This window comes from Leptodactylus fuscus, chromosome 5 (genome assembly GCF_031893055.1).
Source record: "Leptodactylus fuscus isolate aLepFus1 chromosome 5, aLepFus1.hap2, whole genome shotgun sequence".
Lineage (NCBI taxonomy): Eukaryota > Metazoa > Chordata > Amphibia > Anura > Leptodactylidae > Leptodactylus > Leptodactylus fuscus.
In genome coordinates, this window is record NC_134269.1 from 36,521,135 (window position 1) to 36,546,447 (window position 25,313).

The window sequence follows — 25,313 nt, forward strand, 5'->3', positions numbered from 1 at the left end:
GTAAGTAAATAAGGGGATCAAGTGGAACGCCTTGTATGAAAAGAGTGTCAGTGAGGGACTTAACCTTAGTCCAGAATGTACGACTCAAAGGACATTCCCAAAATACGTGGCCACTACAGAGAGGCATCTCCATCCACTGACCCATTCTTTTCTACGGCCCCATACACACAACCATACATTGGGTCCGTTTAGGGGGTTGTGAGTCTGGAATTAAAACTCAGGACATGTCTTATTAATAGGAATGGGTCCATGGAAAGCACAGACAACAAATCATCTATGTATCACCCGTACGTGCACACGATTATGTGCAATGTAACCTTAAAGAGGTTTAGCAGGATTTCTTGAATCAACTTTATTGCTCAGAAAACAGGATGCTCTTATATTTTATATTATATGAAGCAAAGAGAAGAAAGATAGGTGACAGCAACCAAGTGTTGCACCAAAAAGTGTACCGAAGTGTACCTAAGCTTTTGTAAACATGAAGCAAGGATTCATTTCAATGCCCCAGTCCTGTATCTAAATACTATGGCCAAGACAGAGTGACTGGCTGGTGCCCACTTGCACCAAGCACCTCTTGCCCTATGAATATCCCACTAATACACCTGTGTAATCCTGGGAAATGGGTCAGTGCTGGTAAGGTGGTATCTAGGTGGAGAAGTACAGATGACTTGTATTCTACCGCTCTGGGTCCCAGTCACCAATCATCCTGCAGAGTCTAATCTGCTGCCTGAGGCAAGTGTAGCATGTATCCCGAGGGCCCTGCTTCAAGGTGGATAATGCAGAGCCACCAGAAAAGGAACAGTCCGAGGCAAGGACTAGGCAGCAGCTACTACTGGAAAAACGTGTATTGATGTAGTTTTAGGCTTTTGCAATTAATGGTCAGGTAATACTTGCATGTAGCTGTATAGCGCCCCCAGACACCCCAGTCTGATGCCAACTGGCCCTGTAATGCCTAGCATCCCGAATAGTTTCGGGTACAGTATGTAGTCAATCTGAGGACAGTGACATACAGAAAATGTACAGTCCTGCATTACTGTACGCTCCTTAAATCAACATAATATATGTAGGGTTTAATGTCATCACAGAGGGCTCCATCGCTCTTCTGGTGCCGTCCAGCTGTGTCTGCTCATTCCGCTGTCAGAGCTGTATGAGCCAAGTATGAAGTGTGTTTATTGGCTTCTACCCATTACTGTATTAGTAAAAGCGTGGACCGGAGGATGACCGAAGTCTGAACAGCCTCAGAACTAATAGTCGTCCGCACTAGTCCACTCCACATCTTATTACGGTGGATCTTCCATTCAGTATAATGGACAGTGACTGTGGATGTGAAACCACCCCTTCATTAGGAATAGAAGCCCGGGCATCCTGCCATCACATATTTATGGCCTCTCCAATCCGTATACCATAAATGTATATAGTTGTATAAATATATTACCTGCTTTGTACTTCTGTATCCCCACAAAAAAGGGTCAATAAATATGGCAGCTTTCTTCTATGGGCTGTAACTCAGCTCCATTCATTTGAATGGGACAAAGCTGCTGCTATATTATATGACTGATGAACTTGACATTATCAGCACAGGGAAGAAGCCACAATGCTCGTGGGTGCCATGCTCTCTCCAAACAGCTGATCACCGTGGATCCTGACTGTCGGACCCCCACCGATCACATAACGATGACTTATCTTAAGGATAGGCCATCAATATATAAGTCCCAGAAAACCCCTTTAATAAAAAAATATCATAAAATAGAACATTTTGTAACTTAGTCCACAATATTTCAAGTTTAAAGGGTTAACTATAAAACAAGTTCCTCCGGGTAAAAGCACAAATGGCGAAAAAAGTGACTACACGTGCGTCTGTCAAAAACATGAAAGAGAATAGAGGAATCACCGCTAATAATATAATTAGATATGGATGGTGACAGCTTCCATATATAAGTATCAGCTCATCTGACGACGTCTGCGTGTGAACAATCACATAACATGCAGGAGATGTGATGGGCACTGGCATATTTTATCAACATGTTCCTGATGTAATGATAGCTGTGTTTATACCATATCTCAAGATAAATCCCTTCAGCTCTTATGAGATATGACTTGTCAAACACCCCGACTATTGTAGGGAATTTACTGGTAAAGGAACATGTCACACTAGACAGGGGCCCCAATACCAAATCTGTACCAGGGCCCTACATATTTACAATATTGTTGTCCTATGTGACATGGAGACGAGGATCCTGGTGTGACTGGTACCTTTGCACCCTCTATGATACCAGACTTTCCAACAGGCTTATATAACCAGAAAATAAGTTCAATGTAAAATAGAAAAACAAATTTGAGTGGTCATGGTGTAATGCTTCATTTCCCCTGTGGTGGCGCTGCAGGGAAAATGAACACTTAATGACCGTTTCCATACAGATTAAATCTGATGGATGGAGGTCCCAACAGGAGGGCACTTTGTCATGGATTTATTGTCATAGCGTTCTTCTGAGAAGTAGGGATTGTATGGAGTAGAGAGCGTCTTTAAGGCCTAATGCAATACAAAGCCTGTAAATAGAGTTCCTATGGCATCACAGCATGTAGTCACAGTCATTCTGCCACGTTTTTGCTAATCTGAAAATCATACAGAATTTGATATGTATAACTCCACATATCTGTGTTAAATCGCATGAATAGTGTCTGAGCATTGTTGTGAGGCTCTGTAAAATGTGAAGGTTGTACTGAACTATAATAGACCAGCGTTCACACCACTAAAGCTACATTCAATTTTGGGTAATTATATTGTCCTATTTAATTTGTAGCTATACGGGGAGCAATGCTAACCATCACTACTGGGTCCTAGACCATGAGGGGGCCCCAGAGGTCCCTCTACCAAAGCTAAGGGCTCCATTACAGATTTTGCATTGGGGCCCATGGGCTTATAGTTACATCTCTGGTACTAATACTAATCATATTCATCACTTTAATCATATGCAAAGCTACATTTGCATTTTTGTTAGGGAGTCTAAAATGCCTCCCAAACCAATAATACTGCCATGTAAAAGACAGAAGCATAATGGCTACAAACCAATGGATCAATGCTGAAATTATATACTTTTCATGGTATGCAAATCAGCCTACAAGTGCATTGAGGGCGGGGCCTGATTTACCAGATTTGCCTACAAACGTGACGCAGGATGAGTCTTACGCTAGGTTCCATTGTTTGGGTCTGCATAGGGATGGAGATGGAGAGCCTGTCCACTTAAAAAGTGGTTACTCGAGACTATAATGGGTCTGCCAGGTGTCCATTGGGTTTCCACAGATTTCAGTCCTTACAGGACTTTTCTCTCTTGCAGATGTGAACCTAACCTTAAAATGTCAATGAGAGCGATGAAAGGATCTAGACCAGACCTGGGCAATGTCCGACCCGCGGGCCTCATCCGGCCCTCTGACTACTTCTATCCGGCCCACATAGCTAGTGGAAGGTTTTTCAAGGACCTGTGATGATGTCATCACAGCCTATCACCAGGATAGGCTATGACTCGTTAGTGGGCGGAACCACACGGGACTGTGTGCTTACTGCAAGCTTCCGGCAATGGAGGCTGCTGGATGATAAAGAGAGAAGAGACAGCATGTGTGAGCAAGAGGGAGGAACTAGGGGCAGATGTAGGGGGGCAGTTAAACTTAATGCACATGTAGGGGGGACATTAAACTAGGGGGCAGCTGGAGGAGGATATTAAACCGTGGGGGGTAGCTGGAGGGGGACATGTCTGCCTCTAGTTGCCTCGAGTTTAATGTCCCCCTCCAGCTGCCCCAGTTTAATGTCCCCTCTAGTTTCTGCTAGTTTATACTGGGGCACCAGGAGAGGGGCTTAATACTGTGGGACATTTGGAGGGAAACGTTATAATGTGGGGGGGGTATAATGTTAGGGTGACTGTAGGAGGATTATACTGTGTGGGGACACATGGAAAAATTATTTAGAATGGGCGGAGTCAGCGGAGAAGTGGGTGGAGCTAAATTTGCCACGACGCACATGGCTCTCTAGAACCGTTACAATTTCTCATGTGGCCCCATGGGAAAATTAATTGCCCACCCCTGGTCTAGAGAGAAGTAGGAACAACTGTGGCTGTCTAATCAAACTGATCCTCACAGATAAATTTGCTGGTTTGCATATCAATGAAAAAGGAGGACGATCTCTGCATTGGTTCATTGGTTTATGGTCATTAAGGGCGAGTTCAGACATGCGCCCAGTCTCCGCTTTAGCCAATCCGGCGGGTTTCCATCTTCTGCCCCGAGAAACTGGACAGTTGAATGGGTTTGCAAAGTGACCACCCGTGAGCGTCTTCTGCCTCTCCGCGGCGAAACTGGTTTTTTAGCCGGACACAAAGTGGGATATGAAGGACTTGAGTCCGGATAAAAAAATAAAAAGGTTTCGCCGTGTACAATCTATAGTCATAAGTAACTCCTTTTATGCTGGTGCAAGTTAAAAGAATTTTCTTTTGCTTTGGATGCGAGTGGAGAAGAAAACATATCTCAAAATCCATGTGTAATATTGATAAAACCTAGACAGTCTATGTAGATATGAGCGAATTCGCCATTAGTTGGATACGTTCATTCCGCAGATTTCTATCCATTGCCATAAATATCACTAAGTTCAATATCACATGGGAGGAAGGTGTCTTTAAGAAGCGGAAAGACTCTTATTATAGCCGACAAGATGTATTCATAGGCTAGAATAGATCTTGACCATGGACAATACGAAAGGGACTCATGGGAGGAATAATGAGATGGGAATACCTTCCAGGGAAATTATTTTCAGACTGCACATTCTTAGGGTCCTGTCCCTTGAGAGACAAGTGCGGGACTGCAATGAGAAGCAGAGCAGTCAGAACGGATTTCCCAGCAGCGCCAATTACTCAGCCCCAGTGCACATTAAATGGTTATCATATCCCAGTAATACCTCGGTGTCATACAGCATCTGCTGGAGGAGAGACACGATTACTGGAGCTGGGCGCCATGTGTGAGCCTGTAGCGCTGGTGCGGCATTGGCGGCTCTGACAGTATAATTAGGCCAGGTTGTGCTGTAACATGTTATAGAGATATTATGTGCTGGGGAATTAATAGGGTAGAGATTACAGTATGGCACACCGCTGTCTGCTTTATGACAGACACCATCGTCCCACTGTGATGCTTTGGATTTCAAAGTCAGGTCATTTCTTCTGCTAGCAGTTTAAGACTCGGCGGCATTGCTGCTCCCAATTCCTTGTAACTCCATGTGGTATGATAGCGGCATTAATTATTAAAAGTAGGATTTAATAATGCAGAGAAGACAAACATAAACACACTTTGCGGTATTAGAGTGTAGTAGAAAATGACTCGCCCGGTAGGGAAGACATGGAGCCATAATGTTGTTTTATTCACACTCCGCTCAGTGCTCTGAACCCCAGGATGGCAATGATATCAGAGCTGAGCCGTAATGAATCAAACTCCCAGCACAGTAGGACTGCAGCCCAAGCAAATACGGGAATAACAACCTCAACAAAGGGAGCTTTTTTTTCAGCGCCGAGACTAGAATTGAAAGATAAGTGTCTCATTTTAAACAGCGAAGCGAAGTAATGGCTCAATATTTAACCTCTATTTTCTGTGAAATGCTGACTGTACAGTCTTCAAAGCCGTCTGCCTTATGTAAAGAGTTATCCTATTGTGATGTATGTGGCCAAATACATTAATATACAGTACTATGTATACTGACGCAACATTATAATGGAAGAAACTCACTGATCTGGTCCAGAATTCCTGCAAGTTTTTGTCAGAGGGAAATCTTTTAAGGGTCCAAATGTATTTACCATATATAATACATACAGAGGTGTAAAATGTATTTGCTGGACCCAATGCAAAATCTGTACCAAGGCCCCAACTGTAATTGTAGAACTAGAATTCTCATATATGGAAGGGAGACCTTAAAGGTAAGTTCACACAGGGTTTTATGATCCGGAACCTGAGGCGGAGGCTGTCTCAGGTTCCGGACCAAAATACGGGTCGCTGCAGTGTACCGGCATCCAGTCGCGCACTCTGCTCCGGATTAGGCCCAAATCAATGGGCCTAGTCGGGAGGGAGTGTCTTCAGGCGGATTCGCCTCGCATGTGGCTTCCATTTGTTCCGGCTCCCAGAAAAAAGAACTGACCGACTCCCAATGATTTCAATGGGAGCCATCTTTTTGGTCAGGATTTTGGGGGCGGATACGGCCTCAAAATTCTGACCAAATAAACCCCGTGTGAACTTACCCTTAGGATCCTGGGCCTGAGGCATGACCACACTTTGTATACCCCATCAAGTTAAGGCCTTGCACACATATAGTGAGACCTCTCCATAAGACCATCTTGCCAGAAGATCACACTCATATCCTTGTGACGAGGCGCTGGTGACTAGTGACTAGTGGTATCGCACTCCTCCATTGCCTCCAAGCTGGTTTGTCTGGCCTATCTCCTCCCAAACTGCCACCCAGACAATGAAGGACATGCACACTTTGCTGCCAACAGAAAACGGAGACCTGGAAGACCGAGTCTAGCCGTGAGCGCTGGCGGATGCTCTTCTAAGGAGTCACTGCACGGTTTAGCTTCCAGAAAGTGCTGTATCAAACCTGTATCAATAGTGACTTAACCCTACAACATAGCACAAGTATATCTCAAAACAGGATACAATATATCAAGTAGCCAACGCTACACCAAGTTGTGGTGCACTAACCTTGCTAACACAACACAGCAGCAAGGTAGTCGTGGTGGAATTGTTGAGGGCTAACCCACTGTAATGTACACCAGGAGTGCGGGTGATGGGATTTTAACAAAACCCATCTGTCCACCCACTGCAGAAAAAAAAAAAAATCCTCAGTGCAAAATATCTTGCACAGCGGATTTTATACCAGCAGCATATGAATTATTACTGCAGGTTCAGCTGTGTTTGATGCCGCAGCTCCTGTATACACGACATGAAAGCACCAGATTATTACAGTGCTTATCTATATGATCAGGGTGAGATAATAGTATAGCGCAGAGTGGGAAAGGGTTAACGCATACTTCCAAGAAAGGAGGTCTGCTTACCCCAAAAACTATAACTATATTTTTTTAATTATTATTACAATGTTGTGAAGATAAAGAGGACCCTTCACCCCTGCCACCAGCTCTTTAAATCATTTAATAGTTACTGTTCCACTGATTCGGGTCCACACCATTACTGAGTAATCAATGCTGTTAGTTTTGGTGCCTGATATACTATTTAGGCTCTGCAATATCAAGAGAGCGGTTTCAGGAAGCAGACAAGGGGTGTGATTCTGAGCTCTGACACTGGCTGCCTCTGATTGGAGCTCTGAGTCACACCCCTGCCTGACACCGCCCTTCTGACATTACAGAGGTTAAATTGTGCATCAGAAACCAACACTAACTGTACTGCTTGCTCAGGAATGGTGGGGGCTAAAGAAAAGATTCCAATTGCACCGGAATGACCCCTGTTATCAGATGATCATAACTGGAGTTTATGGAGGCATATGTCTGAGCTATAAAATACTTGTATTCTGCAATTTACAGCTCTACACTGTACAGTTCCTCCTAGACATTTAGGAATGAATTGACAACTGGATGTTACAATTTACCTTGAGAAATTTATGTATCTCTAAACAGTCTTATAGTATCATCATAGATTGGATCGTTTCAGAGTCTGTTGGGACACATCACGGTGTAAGAAGCAGCCATGACGCTTCCTGCCTCGGTTCTGACAGACACACAATCTGTCACTAGGACTTATAGATTAGCCCTAGTTACAGGGAAAATCGGCAATATAAAATATAATCTTTCCCAAACGTCTTCTAGGACTAAATATATTAGTGGCACTTGGTGCTCTTAGAGAAATATTGAAAAAATGTGAAAAATAGACACTTACGACCATCTAATTTTAACTCTTCATGGATGTGAAAAGGTCTTGCATTGGTAATATATATCATGACATCCAAAATTTATATAATATTAACTCAGTACCTCCCCATATTATTCGGAACAGCAAATTAAATTAAGCTGATACTGAGAAATTCCAAGAATTTGACAATTTTCGTACTTTTTGTACCTTCTAGTGAAGGTATTAAATATAAGGAAATAATTGGGCCGTGTTACTGGAATACTAAGCCTATAAATACATATTGTATAAATGAAGGAAAATCCCTGGAATAATCCTCATATGTCATAACATAGCAAAATGATCACATGGAACACGCTCTCCTATCTGTAGCATTTCATAAAGAAGGAGATGACATTGCAACATTATTTTTTGGGGAAGATTAGGTATATCTTCTCATTTATTGAGCTAAGGGCATAGGAGTCCAGTGGGCGGTCCTACTCAGTGATTGGCAGCCTTCCCTGTATAACTGTGACTATACACACTCCTAAACTCAGAATGATCAGAAGTTAAGATGCATCTTCTCTACAACATGGAACTGGTAGGGCTACTTCACACGAGGCACGGAATGGCGTATTTTGATCCTGATTCTGATGCGGGAAGCCGCATCAGAATTGCACCAAAATGCGCCTGCCACGACTGTCACGGCTTCCCGCTCTGGGGTAGGCCCAAATAAATAGGCTCAGTCCGGAGGGTGCTGCCGCGAGGCGGTCGCCGGGGCTGAATCAGCCGCGGAATCCACCTGAAGAAAGGGCAGCTCGCTTCTTTTTTCCGTGAGCGAACAAACCACTCACGGAAAAATGTAAGCTAGCGGTCTACATACTGTAGATCTCTATTGTGAGGGGGTGGATTCTGAGGTGGATTCAGCACCAAAATCTGCCCCCTCTTGCCCCGTGTTAACGAGCCCGTATATAGAACTGTAGTATCAGCCATAGGGTAGGCCATCCATTTTAGATCTCTGCATCTTCCATACCTGGGACCTCACAGATCAGCTGTACATGGGCAGCATGTTTAGATGGCAGGAGCCACGCTGCTTACTCGCTGTAGGAAGTGTAGTGGTACTGCGGGTTTAGGTGCCTCATTGACTTGAATCTGTCAGAGCTGCAGTACCTAAACCCACTGATACCCTCTGTATGGCAAGTAAACACTGCATATAAACATTCCTGGAAGTGGTACTGTCCCGGGAAAGCGGATTTCGGACCACACAGATCTAATATTGATGGCCTAACCTTAGGTCATCAATATTAGGAACTGGATATCCCCTTTAAGGCTTGGCTGGTAGATTATGTTCCTAATAGGAATTTTGCAGTGGGGCGTTGGTGATGGTCCATAAAGGGTCATTAGAGGTAACATTATATCAACATTAGTGGTAAATGCTCTAAATGTCTCCCAAATTAATTTTATGGATGGACATGCCCAAAAGCAAGAACTGTTATTTAAGAATATTTATTAAAATGATGTAGTATGGGCACATACCCAGACATTAGTCACCGCCACATCCTGTACGTTCCATAAATGGTCTTTCTTCTCCATAAAAATACAAATTTCCTTACATGACATTATCTTCTATCATCCATCAGGCATATTATAAGACTCCTTGTATCAAGCTGAGGTCAAGGGCAATTACATTTCTCCCATGTAGATTTCAGCATTGAATTAGATGAGGGAATAATAGAAGGAAAACAGTTCTGAGGACATTTGTGTTAGAACATTTATAAGAAGAAAAAAGCTCCATCCTTGAATCAGTCCCCTGCCGTGTGCGGCAAACAGAGGATGAGAGCTCTGGTCTACAAAAGCGTCAGCAACAAACACAGCATGGAGTTGTGCAATACTAAAGAAGCTGAATGACGGAGACATCACAAAGCGGTGGAGTCACAATCATCTTATCAGACTCTAGTGGCATCATCAGGAATAATGTGGACATTGACTTGTGTAGTATTTAGACAAATATTGTCACATAAAGGGGGCGGGAGGTAAGTGTCGGTCCTCAGACTCCTCTGCATTGGTCATAACAAGGTTTTCCTTCACCAGAGACCATTTTGCTACCCTAGCCTTGTACCTGTAGCCTTCTGGCCCCCAGCACCTGGAGCACATCCAGTTCTAGCACTCCCCTTGCAATGACCTCTCTCAGACTATGTCTTCATAGGGTCGCGTTCACACAGTTGAGTTTTAAACATGTTCTCAGCACATGACATAGACCTAACTTTATAGAGGTTACTCTATTTACACACCCTCAATCGTAAACTCACTTCAAACAGGGTGGAAATCCCATTTCAGCACACTTTACAGGTCTCTGGGAGTCCTTGGGTTGGGTTTCCAGTCCATTAGCTATATGGGGGTTCTTGTGAATGGACAGTGAGGTAATAAAGGGGAGGATTAGGAATATTAGACTGGTTTATTCACATCACTATGGTGAATATGAAGTTTTGGATGTTTGGGATCTCTATAATCTATCTTGAACTTGCAGAGACCACACCTATGTGATAAAGGTAACACTAAGGGTAAGTATAGAGGGAGTTTTTTGGACCAGAACATGAAGTAGAGGCCGCCTCAGGTTCCGGTCCATAAGACGGGTCGGCGCGACTGAAAGCCGGTGCACTGCACCGGCATCCAGCCGCACACTCCGCTCCGGATTAGGCCCAATGAATGGGCCTAATCATGAGGAGGGAGTGTCTTCAGGCTGAATCGGCAACTCGGCGTGAAGAATAAGCATCTCGCTTCTTTTTTCCGGAAGAAACGGCTCTCGGAAGAAGCTTCTGAGCGGCTCCCATTGATTTCAATGGGAGCCGTCTTTTTGGACAGGGTTTTGAGGCGAATATGGCCTCAAAACCCTGACCAAAAAACTCCATATGAACTTACCCTTAGTGATGGCCGTCGAGCTCTGGCCACTGTCATAAGGCATGGTCCAGCATACCCAGGACTATAATAACTTCTTTAACCACTCTGGACAATTCCAAGATTCCTCTTGTTACCCTTGCTGTGGCCAGTTACATAGATATGTTGCCACTTTAGCAGTGGCGTAACTACCGCCATAGCAGCAAATCATCATATCATTATAGAACCCAATCTAAAGAGTGGATATTCGCAAAATACTCGTACATCTAGCGTAGAAGTCTATGGAGAGGGGAGGAGATAGAAAGATGCTGCTATAGGGAGAGAGAGATAGAGGCATACATTGATAAGAAAGTGAATAAATGGAGAGGAAGGATGGCAACCTGATAAATGGAGATAGAAGTAATTTTCTTTAATAAAATACATTACAACGTTTCTTATATTTCCCAGTACTATTCATTTAAGAGAAATTGTTTTATAATTGGAGGTCACTTTAAAATAATGAATTCTGAATCTAATTTTTCCCATTCTCCTCTGTGCTGTCTAGCGTCAGCGTTCAGCTGCCTATATATGTATATAAGAGTATGCCTCCAGATGTATCTGCTTTATAGAACTGTCACAAATTACAGAAGAGCTGTCACATAACTGAGAAATGTAAACAGAAAGCTCTGGATCCCTACAAGTCTGCTGTAAGATTTCCAGTCATCTTTACAAGGAGCCTTGTTATACTCTGTAACCTCCTTATTAGATCACCCAATACACTTTCTCCATACTCAAGATCTCTTATTGTCAGGTGGCCGAATCTTAGTGCTTGTTCAGATTGTACACCAGAATTTGGGTCAGGGGATAATCATACACATCAGGGAGAGTGTGTGCCTACATAGGCGTATGGAGACTTACAAGTCATTCCTGCTCCGCTAGGGATTCTGGGTAAAAAATATGCAAATCTATTCTCCAGGATGTAATTAGGAGAACAGTGCCTCTGTATGCCGCCCTCTAGGGGCAGCTCCCTTAACATCATGCATGACTCAGTTAATAAGCCTACTATCATGATGCGGATTTAATTGCCAAATTAGTATTTCTATTCCAAAAGGAACAGATTCCCAGCTATGGACAGTGCTGTTTCGGTCTTTTGGACCTCCTCAGCATAGCGCAGGGATACTGATTTGGCAGAGTGAGAGACTATAGACCAGGGTTAGGGGATAATCATACACATTAAGGAGAGTGTGTGCCTACATAGGCGTACGGAGACTTACAAGTCATTCCTGCTCCGCTAGGGATTCTGGGCACCAGAATTTGTGCAGAGTATTATTTGGGCTCTATGTCATGATATATTTTATGCCAGTACAAAACAATTGTTGGGGTTTATTACACCAAATTTTTCTAAATGGTTGAACGCCTCTTAGGGTAAGTGCACAGTACTGTTGGAAGTTTGTTATGTTATGATGGACACCATTATAATGGACGGTAATATAGTGAAAACATACAATAATACATTCATTAAGGTGTGTTAATGTCTGTTATTACGCACAAGTATGCCAGTACCTCAATCCCTATGCAACTATATTGAAGACCTGTAGACACTTTGCGTGTTGCCATATGTCGTCTTCATATCATCCAGTATTTTATCATAAAAGCAATTCATCTCGGAGCAAATATCCAGCAACGTGGCGGCTCAGTGGTTATCATGAGCATAGCTTAGAATCTGGTCAAGGATAAGGCTGGGTTCACATCTGCACTTGCATCTCTTTTGGGCCTTCTGTTCCACGTTCCGCAGGATTTTTCAGGTGGGAACCTGGCAGACTCCACTATAGTCTGTGGGCTCTGTGGAAAACTGCTTTGTAGGCAAACTGGGTTTCCGCTTGGGGACCTGAAGCCCAAAAACCCGAGCGCATGAGTGAACCTAGCATAACATCTACTGTATATGGAATCAGTATGTTCTCCTTGTGTTTCCCGGTACCTCACACTCCAGAGACATAATGATAGGGACTGATAGGGATGACAATGTCTCTAAAGCGATGCAGAATATGTTGGTGCTATATAAATGAAATACATTTCCAGCTATAGTATGTCACATAATAGTACTTGTCTATCCCACTGGGGGCTTGTCTAACACTTGACTCATATTAAGATATATACAAATTTGTACCAGAGTTGACCATATGAACAAGATTCCCTTGTATCAGATTTATCTTCATGTTTGTCCAGCTGTGTTGCCAGTGTCACAATACAAGTTTACTGGTAGCCGGTTGACTACCCACGATTAAGGATGTTAAGTAATATGCCCATTGTTAGGCCTAGAATTTACGCTGTGTTAATGATCCCAGCCTGTTCTAAATTTAGTAGGGGATGTCCTATAGGTCAGGAAATGAACACTTCCTTCCGCACTCCATGTTCCAGAAGAGACCAAAGAGGTGATTGTTCTAGCTCCTTGAAGAAGTTTAGTGTCTGTAATAGGGAAACTTCATGATATCAAACAGTCAAGTTCCGTTAGTTTGTCTACAGAGATTATGATGACATGTCATATTGGGATTTGTTACTTTCCTCTGCCCATGGACATCTTATTAATAACATGCACCATATTTTTTTGAATGACGGAAGTTTGCAATAGAATAATCCAACAAACTTTGTTTTATATTTAGTTTTAATTCTTTTGTGTGCATCTATATATTGTAAGCTGATGGCTGGTCAGGTAATGGAGGGGGTGTACATCTCACCCAGACTACTAAGGTGGGTGAGATGAGAAAACTCCAGAAGGAATGTTTGTTCTCAGCAGACAACTTTCATCTGCTGAGCATTTTGGTAAATTCTCAGTACTGGGCTGGATTTTTAGGAATGGCAGGCAGGTTGGTAGTGGGAACGGTCATTCCACCCCCCTCCAGTCCACACTTTGGGGATGTTCCGGCAGCGACTCAGCAGCAGAGAGTCTCCTCGTCAAGGAGGCTTAAGAAGTTGCTCCAGCAGCAACACTTTGGCAGAGTTTGGCTGGACTGCCAAACAGAGAGGTCATATTTTTGGAGCTGTGTCCTGAAAGATTCTACTGGTTTTTGGATTTCTGTTACTCTAGGTGAGACAACCTATTCTACGTTTAGTTAGAGCCTAGCCGGGCAGGGATTTATTTTTGTATTGTTCCCTTTTGTTGCTGCACTATCTTTTTGAGTGAAAATAAACTCTACCTTTGTTTTTGGACTAAAGAATCTGGACTTTTGTGTCTATGCCACCCCACCTAGTAACCCCAGACCCTGACAATATATATATATATATATATATATATATATATATATATATATATATATATAGCGCCATCATATTAAACAGAACAATCTATATTCCCTAACAATATGTCTTTGGAGTATTGGAGGAAATCAGAGTACCTGGAGGGAACCCATACATACTCCTTGAAGACATTGTCCTGGGCTAGATCCTAGGACTCCGGCGCCGCAAGGCAACAATGCTAACCACTGAGTCACCAACCCCAAATTTTCAAAAACCATAATAGAATAGTAAATCTAGGAAATAAACACATTTACAAATAAATCACCCCTTCATTCCTCTCTTGATCCCTCCTTCGATCCAGTTTTGACTCATAATGCAATGAACCGTATAAGAGGTATATAAATTGTATTAGAAGTATATACATTTTCCATCTGTTTTCTTATTTTTGTCTCACAAGCCTTAGATCAGACCTGTCTCTGGCTGTAGGGCTATTGAGTGCAGCAGGAGCTCTCCCCCACCAGCTCAGCCTACATCCATAGAAGATCTGAGCTCACTTCTCCAAGATGGCGGAAACAATCTTCTAGTGTACCTAGAAGAACTGATGAAAGGCAAAAGGGCAAAGGTCACACCAAATATTGATGGGATTAGATTTCTCTTTTCTTCATTTTAATTGACAAATATAAATGATTAACCCTTCTGTTTCTGAAAGCATTCTTACTTAGCAAGATTTTTGCCTACTCCTGTATATCCATCTTTACTGCTATGCACGGGGAAAAAAAAACGCAACTCTCTAAGAATAATAATACCTGTAGTAATATATACCAAAGCTGCTATCTATGGGGCCTCCTGGAATAGCTCTCTAAGTGTTCACGGATGAGAGAGTAATAAAGCCGTAATTTATATTAAGAATTTCATTTCTTGGCTACATCCTCAGCGCTTCTTAATGATGCCTGGAGCTGATCCGTAGTAAATACTCTCCAGCGTCTTACTAATGATTGTCGGCTATATGACAGATACACGCTATTGAAGTCCAACCCTCTGAGAAGAGATGCGTTCTGTAAATTTCCACTTGGTTTGGAGGATAATTAGTCGGAGAGATCATCCAGACACGAGGGGGGGTTCGCTGACAAAATAATGAACGCTGCCATTATTTGGATCACGTGTATGAGGTTTAATAAGAAGAGCAACACTTTATATACGTCAGCGTATGGGCAAATATTCCGTTCACACGTCTGACACGTAGGACAATTGGTTTTGTAGAAAGCTTATGTTACAGTGAGCCAGTTATACTATAAATGACAATGTATAATCCATTACAGACGTACTACCGCCCAGCGGGGTACTTTAGATAGGACTTTCAAGCTCTGATTAAAATGTCAGCCTGGACTCGGAGAGCCACAGGAAGCTGCATTTACATTATCGACTACAAAGATACACGGAAGATAAGTATGACAGCGGAAAAGAAATGTGTCAGACAAAAGTACATTACGCGTGCCGTAGCTGCTTCACTGGGGTTCCAACCCTAGGACCTGGAGACAGCAGTCACATACTGGTAAGTGTCAGTAATTTGCACACAATTCTATATTTGACGCCGCTGGTAAATTGTGCGCATATATCAGCGTAGGCCTGGGTGTAAGGTCAGTCCGTCAAGATGCATCCTCACTGTCAGGGTCACCGACCGTCCGTCAATCACTGTGACAACTACTTGTCATCATTGTACAGTTGACAGTAAAAGCTGCCTATGTGTCCATATTGGTATTCTGAGACATGGGGCAAAACAATGAGACAGTTTTAAGCAGGTGGAGAAAAAATACTGCAGAAATAGAAGGGTTAATAGTTTATTTTTGGAAATTAAAATAATAAAGTGAATGCAGAAAAGAGAAATCTAAATCCCATCAATATTTGATGTGACTGTAATTTGGAGAAGTCCTGGAAGTGATGATATGGCTGCCATAGAGCCCTGATCTCAACATCATCCAGTCTGCCTGGGATTACAGACGGATTGAATAAGCCTATAGCCACAGAAGATCAAGATGGCGGAAATAACCCTCCTTCAAAAACTGTCTGCAAGTACCGAGAAGAATTGTTGAAAGGAAAAAAAGCAAAGGTCATGCCAAATATTGATGGGATTTACATTTTTATTTTCTACACTCACTTCCTTTTCTTAACTTACAAAAAAACAATTAGCACCTCTATTTGTGAAGGCGTCCCTACTTTTGCAAAGCACTGCACTTACCAACTCTTCCTAAACGTCCAGTAGGCTCCTTGAGTAAAGGGTGACCTTCTAGTGTCCCAAAAGAGTGGTCAAATCTCCTAGGTCTCCAGGCTCTCTGTTCTATTATATGTGCAATAGATACTTTATGTGCTGGTTATATCCCAAAAAAGGGGTTTGACTGCATTACCATGAGCATGTGTGGTCACTAGAGGGGCTCCCGGTGACCAACTTGGAAAAGTTGGAAAGCATAGTATCAGGCTAAAGTTGCAGAAATACAGCTTTTTTTGTTGCAGATTTTGTTGTGTTTTTTTTTAACCAAAGCCAGGAGTGGATTGAGCAGAAGGGAGAAGTATAAGAACTTCCTCTATATTTCCTATTCCTCTTGTAGCCATTATTGCCTTTGGCTCAAAGTACCAGAAAAAAATCTACAACAAAATGTGATACGCGCATTTGTTTGTCAATATTGGTCTGAAAGTGGCCAACCCCTTTAACAACGCCACGACAGGATCTCCGTTGTTCTCCCCTTATTGGATCTGGGTGCCTTTCCTCCAATGATTGGATCATTCCAGTTTCCCATGTCAGTTCTAGATTCTCATGAATGGATCTCAGGATTAGTCTACCATGAGTGGATCCAAGGTCAAGTAATGTTGGTAACCCCGTAAATATGGCTGCATCATTTTTTCCAGCTTCTAATGAAGTAGAAAGAGCCTGAAGAAGTCAATCACCCCTCTTCAGGGTGTCCAAAGACAACATAACTGGCGTATTCTTTGCAACTCTTCGTGAAGGAAACAGTCCCAGAACTTGCCGGTAAAATTGTCCATCACAACGCTGAGAAGTATGTTGCCATAATACTATTGGACTATCGACTTCCTCAAGATGTCTACAGTATCTGGATGGAAAACCATTGCGATCAGAGGTCTGGCATGCCTAACTGACTACTTAAGTCACAACGAGAGGATGGTGTAAGAGGACCAGGAGGTGGTGGAGAAAACCTTTAATTTTATGAGTTGTGGGACTTGTTTACACAGTCGTAAGTGAAATCTGTGTTCCCTTCTGTATGTTTTTTTTTAGAAGAGAGATGTATCCCAGCAGGTGGATATAAGACAGCCTTCCAACTGGGAAAGTTTTTCTTTCTTCCATCTGCTAAGATCTAAACGAAGCAGATGGAGACACCGGTGTGTGAAGAAACATACATGAAGTGTGTAGCTGTCACGTGAACTGTTTGAATCTGAACAGTGTTGAGTGACATAAAACAATCAAAGTTATTTCACAGGAAATAAAGCAGTTTAGATTTCTAGTAAGAAAATATGGAGTTTTTAGTCATTTTCTGGCTAGATATTTGGTCTTTGTATACATAGTATAGCCGCTCTTTTAGAAACCTTACCTTGACCACAACCATTGGACTGTAAGGTGGTGGATGCCTCTCTGTGGTTCTGTGCATTATACAATACAGTGTTTGCTGTATATTCAGAGCTTCACTAATATATACAGTATACGATGGTGACCCAGGACTGCACTGTGTTTATTGTGTGCAACTTCAATTCGATTCCTGTTGTTACTTCTGGAACTCGGTTTCATCTATTGGCTGTGCTGTAGGTGGTGGTGTCCTTTAGTTCTTCTCAAGGTCCAACCTACTGATACTTTACTGTAATGCCAGAACTCCCTATTTTAGGAGTCTGACCATAATCTCGATGCAAGCAATGTAGTTACCTGTCAGTGTGGGCTGACTGTCACGTAATCGGTTTTCTTCCCGAAAGCCAGCTTTGAAGGATTGGAAAATGCTGAGCACAAGCCCTGTGTGAACTGTAACACTGCTGTGTATTGGTGCAGAACTACAACCTCAAAGCTGTCCGAGGGGTTGTTACGTGTTTAGTAGGGACTATACCAGGCGCAGCCTTACGGGGAACCCCCATGATGGTGGTTTAAGGAGAATCTAGTTATTGGTCAAGGTGAGGAGTTATGGGCTGTCACAAATGGGAAGGGAGAAAGGGCCCAGATTAAAATCAGAAAGCCTTGGAAAATCATCAGACCACGAGGCGTATGGAAGCAGCGACCATCACCTGCTCACACTCTCTAATGGTTCTAGATTTGGGAGCTGCTGTTATAGCGAGGTAGGGACATCCAGCAAGGTAGACCCTCAATATCGGAGCAGTTGACGGTGGAGTCCTCGGGGGTGGATTACTGAGTTTCAGGTTTGGAGGTTGACGGGGGTACTGGTATCTGGTACTCCCCAAATGACATGCAGAAAGCAGAGTGTTCAGCAAGGGGCTGAATTGTAGAACATGGCCTGGTCACTTATTTTTTGGGTTAATTGGTGTCTCTGAGTTGGGAAAACGGCTGGAGGAAAAAAAGTATTGAGGTTTAAATAAGGTTTTATATGTCAGATCTGTGGGCTCCGAGGATCACCTTATTGGTGCATCATAAAATGTTAAATATGGTTGGTGTAAAAAAAATTCTGTATGGGTATATTTTGATAAAAACTGGCTGCAGAGGCCAAATAACTCCAGTCCAGAGTCTAGTGTGAACCTTTACTGAGAACAGGTCCTTAGCCAGTATGGAGGGAGATGACAATCCCCTGCCATGTGAAGCTACTGAAAAGCTGCTTTAAAAGGATCATATCATTGGATACCCTTTTTTTCTGACTAACATGTAGGAATAAAGAAATCTCCAGCGACGCCTCCATCTTCTTCTGGAACGCCCTCGTCATGTGTCTTCTTCCGTCCTGGGTTTCAATCTTCTAGGCCTCGGGCAGACCCGACTGCGCATGCTCGGGCCACATGAAAATGGCCGCTTACACCAGTTTACTGTGCAAGAGGCCATTTTCTTGTGGCCCGGGCATGTGCAGTTGGGTCTGCCCGAGGCCTAGAAGATTGAAATCCAGGACAGAAGAAGACACATGACGAGGACGTTCCAGAAGAAGATGGAGGCGTCGCTGGAGATTTCTCTTGCAGCATTGGGGACGCCAAACAGCGCTGGGGACCGACCCCAGTCCTGCAAGAGAACTCATTTGTATACCAGAGAAAACCCAGATTACAACGTCGGCGCGGAGAAAACATCTAAAGGTAGGAGAAGAATAGCCTTTCTTAAGGCTATTCGTACGTGTTAGGGAGAAAAAAAGGGTATGCAATGATAGGATCCCTTTAACTTATGTACAGTCCTATGAAAAAGTTTGGGCACCCCTATTAATCTTAATCATTTTTAGTTCTAAATATTTTGGTGTTTGCAGCAGCCATTACAGTTTGATATATCTAATAACTGATGGACACAGTAATATTTCAGGATTGAAATGAGGTTTATTGTACTAACATAAAATGTGCAATATGCATTAAACCAAAATATGACCGATGCAAAAGTATGGGCATCTCAACAGAAAATTGACATTAATATTTAGTAGATCCTCCTTTTGCAAAGATAACAGCCTCTAGTCGCTTCCTGTAGCTTTTAATCAGTTCCTGGATCCTGGATGAAGGTATTTTGGACCATTCCTCTTTACAAAACAATTCAAGTTCAGTTCAGTTTGATGGTCGCCGAGTATGGACAGCCCGCTCTCAAATGATCTGAAAACAAAGATTGTTCAACATAGTTGTTCAGGGGAAGGATACAAAAAGTTGTCTCAGAGATTTAATCTGTCAGTTTCCATTGTGAGGAACATAGTAAGGAAATGGAAGACCACAGGGACAGTTCTTGTTAAGCCCAGAAGTGGCAGGCCAAGAAAAATATCAGAAAGGCAGAGAAGAAGAATGGTGAGAACAGTCAAGGACAATCCACAGACCACCTCCAAAGAGCTGCAGCATCATCTTGCTGCAGATGGTGTCACTGTGCATCGGTCAACAATACAGCGCACTTTGCACAAGGGGAAGCTGTATGGGAGAGTGATGAGAAAGAAGCCGTTTCTGCAAGCACGCCACAAACAGAGTCGCCTGAGGTATGCAAAAGCACATTTGGACAAGCCAGCTTCATTTTGGAAGAAGGTCCTGTGGACTGATGAAACAAAGATTGAGTTGTTTGGTCATACAAAAAGGCGTTATGCATGGAGTCCAAAAAAAACAGCATTCCAAGAAAAACACTTGCTACCCACTGTAAAATTTGGTGGAGGTTCCATCATGCTTTGGGGCTGTGTGGCCAATGCCGGCACCGGGAATCTTGTTAAAGTTGAGGGTCGCATGGATTCCACTCAGTATCAGCAGATTCTTGAGAATAATGTTCAAGAATCAGTGATGAAGTTGAAGTTACGCCGGAGATGGATATTTCAGCAACACAATGATCCAAAACACTGCTCCAAATCCTCAGGCATTCATGCAGAGGAACAATTACAATGTTCTGGAATGGCCATCCCAGTCCCCAGACCTGAATATCATTGAACATCTGTGGGATGATTTGAAGCGGGCTGTCCATGCTCGGCGACCATCAAACTTAACTGAACTTGAATTGTTTTGTAAAGAGGAATGGTCCAAAATCCCTTCATCCAGGATCCAGGAACTGATTAAAAGCTACAGGAAGTGACTAGAGACTGTTATCTTTGCAAAAGGAGGATGTACTAAATATTAATGTCACTTTTCTGTTGAGGTACCCATACTTTTGCACCGGTCATATTTTGGTTTAATGCATATTGCACATTTTATGTTAGTACAATAAACCTCATTTCAATCCAGAAATATTACTGTGTCCATCAGTTATTAGATATATCAAACTGAAATGGCTGTTGCAAACACCAAAATATTTAGAACTAAAAATGATTAAGATTAATAGGGGTGCCCAAACTTTTTCATAGGACTGTACAACTTGTATTTGCACTTGGGCCAAAGAGCCTTAGGGGACCTATAAGGTGTCCCTTCCCAATATGGGGAGATCAGGACTATAAACAATACATTACAGTTAGGGAGCCTGGTACAGATTTTGCATTGGGGCCCAGGCACTTCATGTTCTACCTATTACTATGAAATATATTTCTATAGAGAAACCTTAAGACTTTATATGCAGTTTACATTTACATTCCAGCGCTCATAAAATATACACAAGTGCCGGTGCCTTGGAGAATACAGAAAAATAAACGTGCAGCAGTCTTGCAAATCATAAATTAGAAAAACTGTAGGTTTAATGCAGTATAAAAATAATAATGCAGGCATAAAGAAAAACTGAACGCCATAGAGCAGCGTAATGTGAATGGCGTGTATTCCCAGCACTGCCGGGATCTGCGCACAAAGGCAAGTGATGACAGTGATGCTGATTTCCAGCAGTCTAGACTGAGAAAAGCTCCAGCTGCTTATTCCCATCTCATCATACTCTGTCATATCCCTGTAAGTCAGGGCCTTCTACTCCGCTCACACTGTCTACGGCCAAGGCAACAAACAGCTGTGCTGAAGACATACACTGGGAGATTACTAAACCCTGATACCCAACTATTCCCCCAGCCCCAAAAGATTATATTTACAGATGCCAGGCTCAGGGTCACATTAAACTTGGTAGAGGCCGTTGGGCAGAAACAAGGGGCCCCCTCTCCAGTAACTTCAGCTGACTATAAACATTAGATCATTGACAATGGATCCTGCCAATGTAGACAGCCCAAGGACAGTCTAAGACTCTGTTCACATCATATTCAGGCTTTAGGAGAAAAATCATACAGAAAAGAAAGAGCGGCTGCTCGCAGTGTACGAAAAGCAAAGAGAGGTCACCCATAGAAGTGTTATACTCCTCTATTGTGAATGTGTGAACACGATGAGCCATAACATTACCCTGTTACCAAGTGTGAAAAACCCAATGACATATATCATCTGATCGGTGCTGTCACCCTGATCCAAGGACGTAACTACCGGGGTAGCAGGAGTAGCAGCTGCCACAGGGCCGGGGACATTAGGGGCCTGGCGACAGCTGCTACCGCTGCGGGTTTTTTTACTTAATAGGCCGTTACTGGCTGGAGTTACTCCAGACAGTAACGGGCCCTATTTACTTAGCGATCCAGGGGCCGGGATCGGTAAGTGACGCCGCACGCCCTACAAACACTATTATTATACTCGGGGGTCTTTTCAGTCTTTCTGGGTGTTCGCAATGGAGCATAATAATGTTTGTAGGGGCCACTATAGGGCATAATAGTGTGTGCAGGGGCCAATATGGGGCATAATACTGTGTGCAGGGGCCACTATGGGGCATAATACTGTGTGCAGGGGCCACTATGGGGCATAATAGTATGTGCAGGGCTCACTATGGGGCATAATACTGTGTGTAGGGGCCACTATGGGACATACTACTTTGTACAGGGGTCACTATGAGGCATAATAGTATGTGTAAGGGCCACTATGGGACATAATAGTGTGTGTAGGGGCACTATGGGGCATAATAGTATGTGCAGGGGTCACTATGGGGCATAATAGTGGGCACAGGAACGCGGGAGGGAGAGTGTTCGTGGTCTTTGGCGTCAGACGCCAAAAGTTCGCCATGGGGCCCCGCCATTCCTAGTTACGTCACTGCCCTGAACATTTTGGTGTTTTGTTTATCTAAATCTGTTCAGCTGTTCAACAGATATAAGCCCTTTTGGATGGAAATTCAAGTCTACTAGCCAACTAGCCACGATCAGTGTATAGCACGAAATGAACCCTGGCAGTTCTGCAGAGCATCCCCCAGAAACTGTGGTCCTGACACCCTTGCCCAAAGATATTGTGTTTTTCACAAGCACATGTTTTAGAAGATGCAGCTTTTCAAGTGCATTTTTATTTATGTAATGTGTGAATAAGATTGAACAAACTCTCATTGGCTTTGCTGGTCCTGTAATATGCTGCATTTTTCTCTTCTGTGCTTCCGCAACAGCCACAAACACGTTTTTTTCACCAACCACGTGTGGTCTCAACTGTACAAAGTTATTTTAGCAGCCTGATTGACAAGACTATGATGTGTTTGGACATTTGACCAGTGTCCTCCTGAGGTTGGTACTTGCGAAAACATTCACCACCCAAGCAGTTTACAATGGTGAAACCAAAAAATGCTCAGATTGTTTCTCCATATCAATGCCATATATCTCCCATAGAATTCAATGCAGAAGAACACTACAGTCTTTGCAGGGTTAAAAGGTTTTAGGCTGAGGCGCCACGTTGCAGAAACTCCAGATCAGTGGGAGCCCTGGCGATGGGACCCACAGTGATCACACACTTATCTCCTGTTCTATGTATAGATGATAAGTGTCCATAGCAGGACAACTTCTTTAAGCATTACGGCCCCCTCCATATCTGGGGTAAACAAAGTTCAGCATGTTGGGTTTTTTTTGTATGTGCTGTTCACATCAGTTCCTGTCCATATTTCAGATAAACATTGTATAAAGCCCCCGCGAGCACTTTGGCATTGGTAATGGTAAGCGTACTTAAAACCTCTACAGATCAAGCGTCAAAATTACTCAGAAATGTCAGAATAATATGCGCCCTGCCAAGCCTCAGTGCTTTCTGCTGTAAAAAGTCAGAAGGAAACTGATGTCTGAATAGATCCAATTTTTCTCAAGTTATTAAATGTTCATCTGTTTTCCTGAGAGAAATACAGCAGATGTGTCGCACACAGCTAAATGGACTCGTCTAGTTCTGTCCTGTCATGGTGGCTTAGGGGGGCGTTTCTATCAAAAAGTGATGCGCATTGCTAGGATACAGCCACTTACTATGATGGGAACTGCAGCACTGATGTATTAAAGGGATTGGGACTGGCTGCCCTTCTCTGTACAGCGAAATGGTCGGGAGCACCACTGTACATGGAAATACATGCATAGGGGTTCCAGAGTGCCCCTATGTATCTCCAACATTCTAATGATAGGCAGGGTTCCCAGAGTGCCCCTATTTATCCCCGACATTCTAATGATAGGCGGGGTCCCAGAGTGCCCCTATTTATCCCCGACATTCTAATGATAGGTGGGGGTCCCAGAGGTGATGGAGCTGTGTTGCAATGAACATGACAGAACAGAATGTAATAGACATTATATGATGGCAGTCCCAATAGTATGAACTGAGTTTTTCTAATATGTGAAATAACCATGCAGAGTTGGACATACCTTAGTTACAAAATGTGCAGCCTCACAGGGGCCCAGTAGGTCGGGGGCCCTATCAACTTAACAGCAGCTTTCTACTGCCTAGTAGATCGCAGGTAAATGCCTAAGCTGCTGAACATCATGGCAAACAATTACCGGTGGATTATGAGGGAGATGTAAGGGAGTGGTCAATGCTCACATACTGGAAAACAAGGGGCCCATCACTGCCCTGAGCCCTTTAACCATACATTGTGCAGAGGTGGAATCCCTCATGTGAGTTGCCAGAAGTTTGCATCAGACTGCAAATATTCACTATGTGCCCGTTTCATTGTCCAAATGTTTAAGTAAATTCTTTTATATTAAATTTATTCACATAGTTCAATCTCCAAGATATCTGTGATTCGGCAGCGCTTCGGTATACGGTTCTGCTTGCGCTGCAATACTCTGTTAGAAAGGTATAATTATTGTGATCTCATCCCCATCTCACAAATATAACACAGGAATGTTATAGCATTTGGAAAATACTATGATTATTGGGTTGTGTTAGTTTCCTATTTCCTATTACTCAATGTAGTAAAAATCTTTGTTTTTTTTATAAATATCCATAAATTGTGAAGGACGGCATGCACATGCATAATACAGGGCGGCCGGGATTGATGCAGGCTTTTACTCTAATGCATTTCCACAGCTTATTAGTAAATGGGCTTTCCTGCACAATGCAGCGAATAATAGATGCTGACATCACTCCGTCTAGACAACACTTATCAATGATATTGCAGGGCCTCTACAACCAGCAGGCCCATGTGAGGGGTCGCTGCACAACCAATGACTAGTTTGTTCATTGTGTTAACCTTTATATCTTATTTGAGCTCGGTTTACAGCTTAGAATATGCACAAATGGTTGGATAGTGATGTCATTTCATAGTGCTGACCATGAACGCAAGTCTTCTGAAAAAGAGTAAACTCCCAGACAGTAGTATAACGTGGAGCTCCTTGGCCCCAATACAAAATCTTTAGTAGACCCCTACCCTGTGCCATTTAGAATAGTGGTATATTTTATGTTCCAGGGGGACTTTTACGGCAGCCTCAGGGTCCAGGGCCTGGTAGCAGCTGCAACCATTGATCCTCCTACAC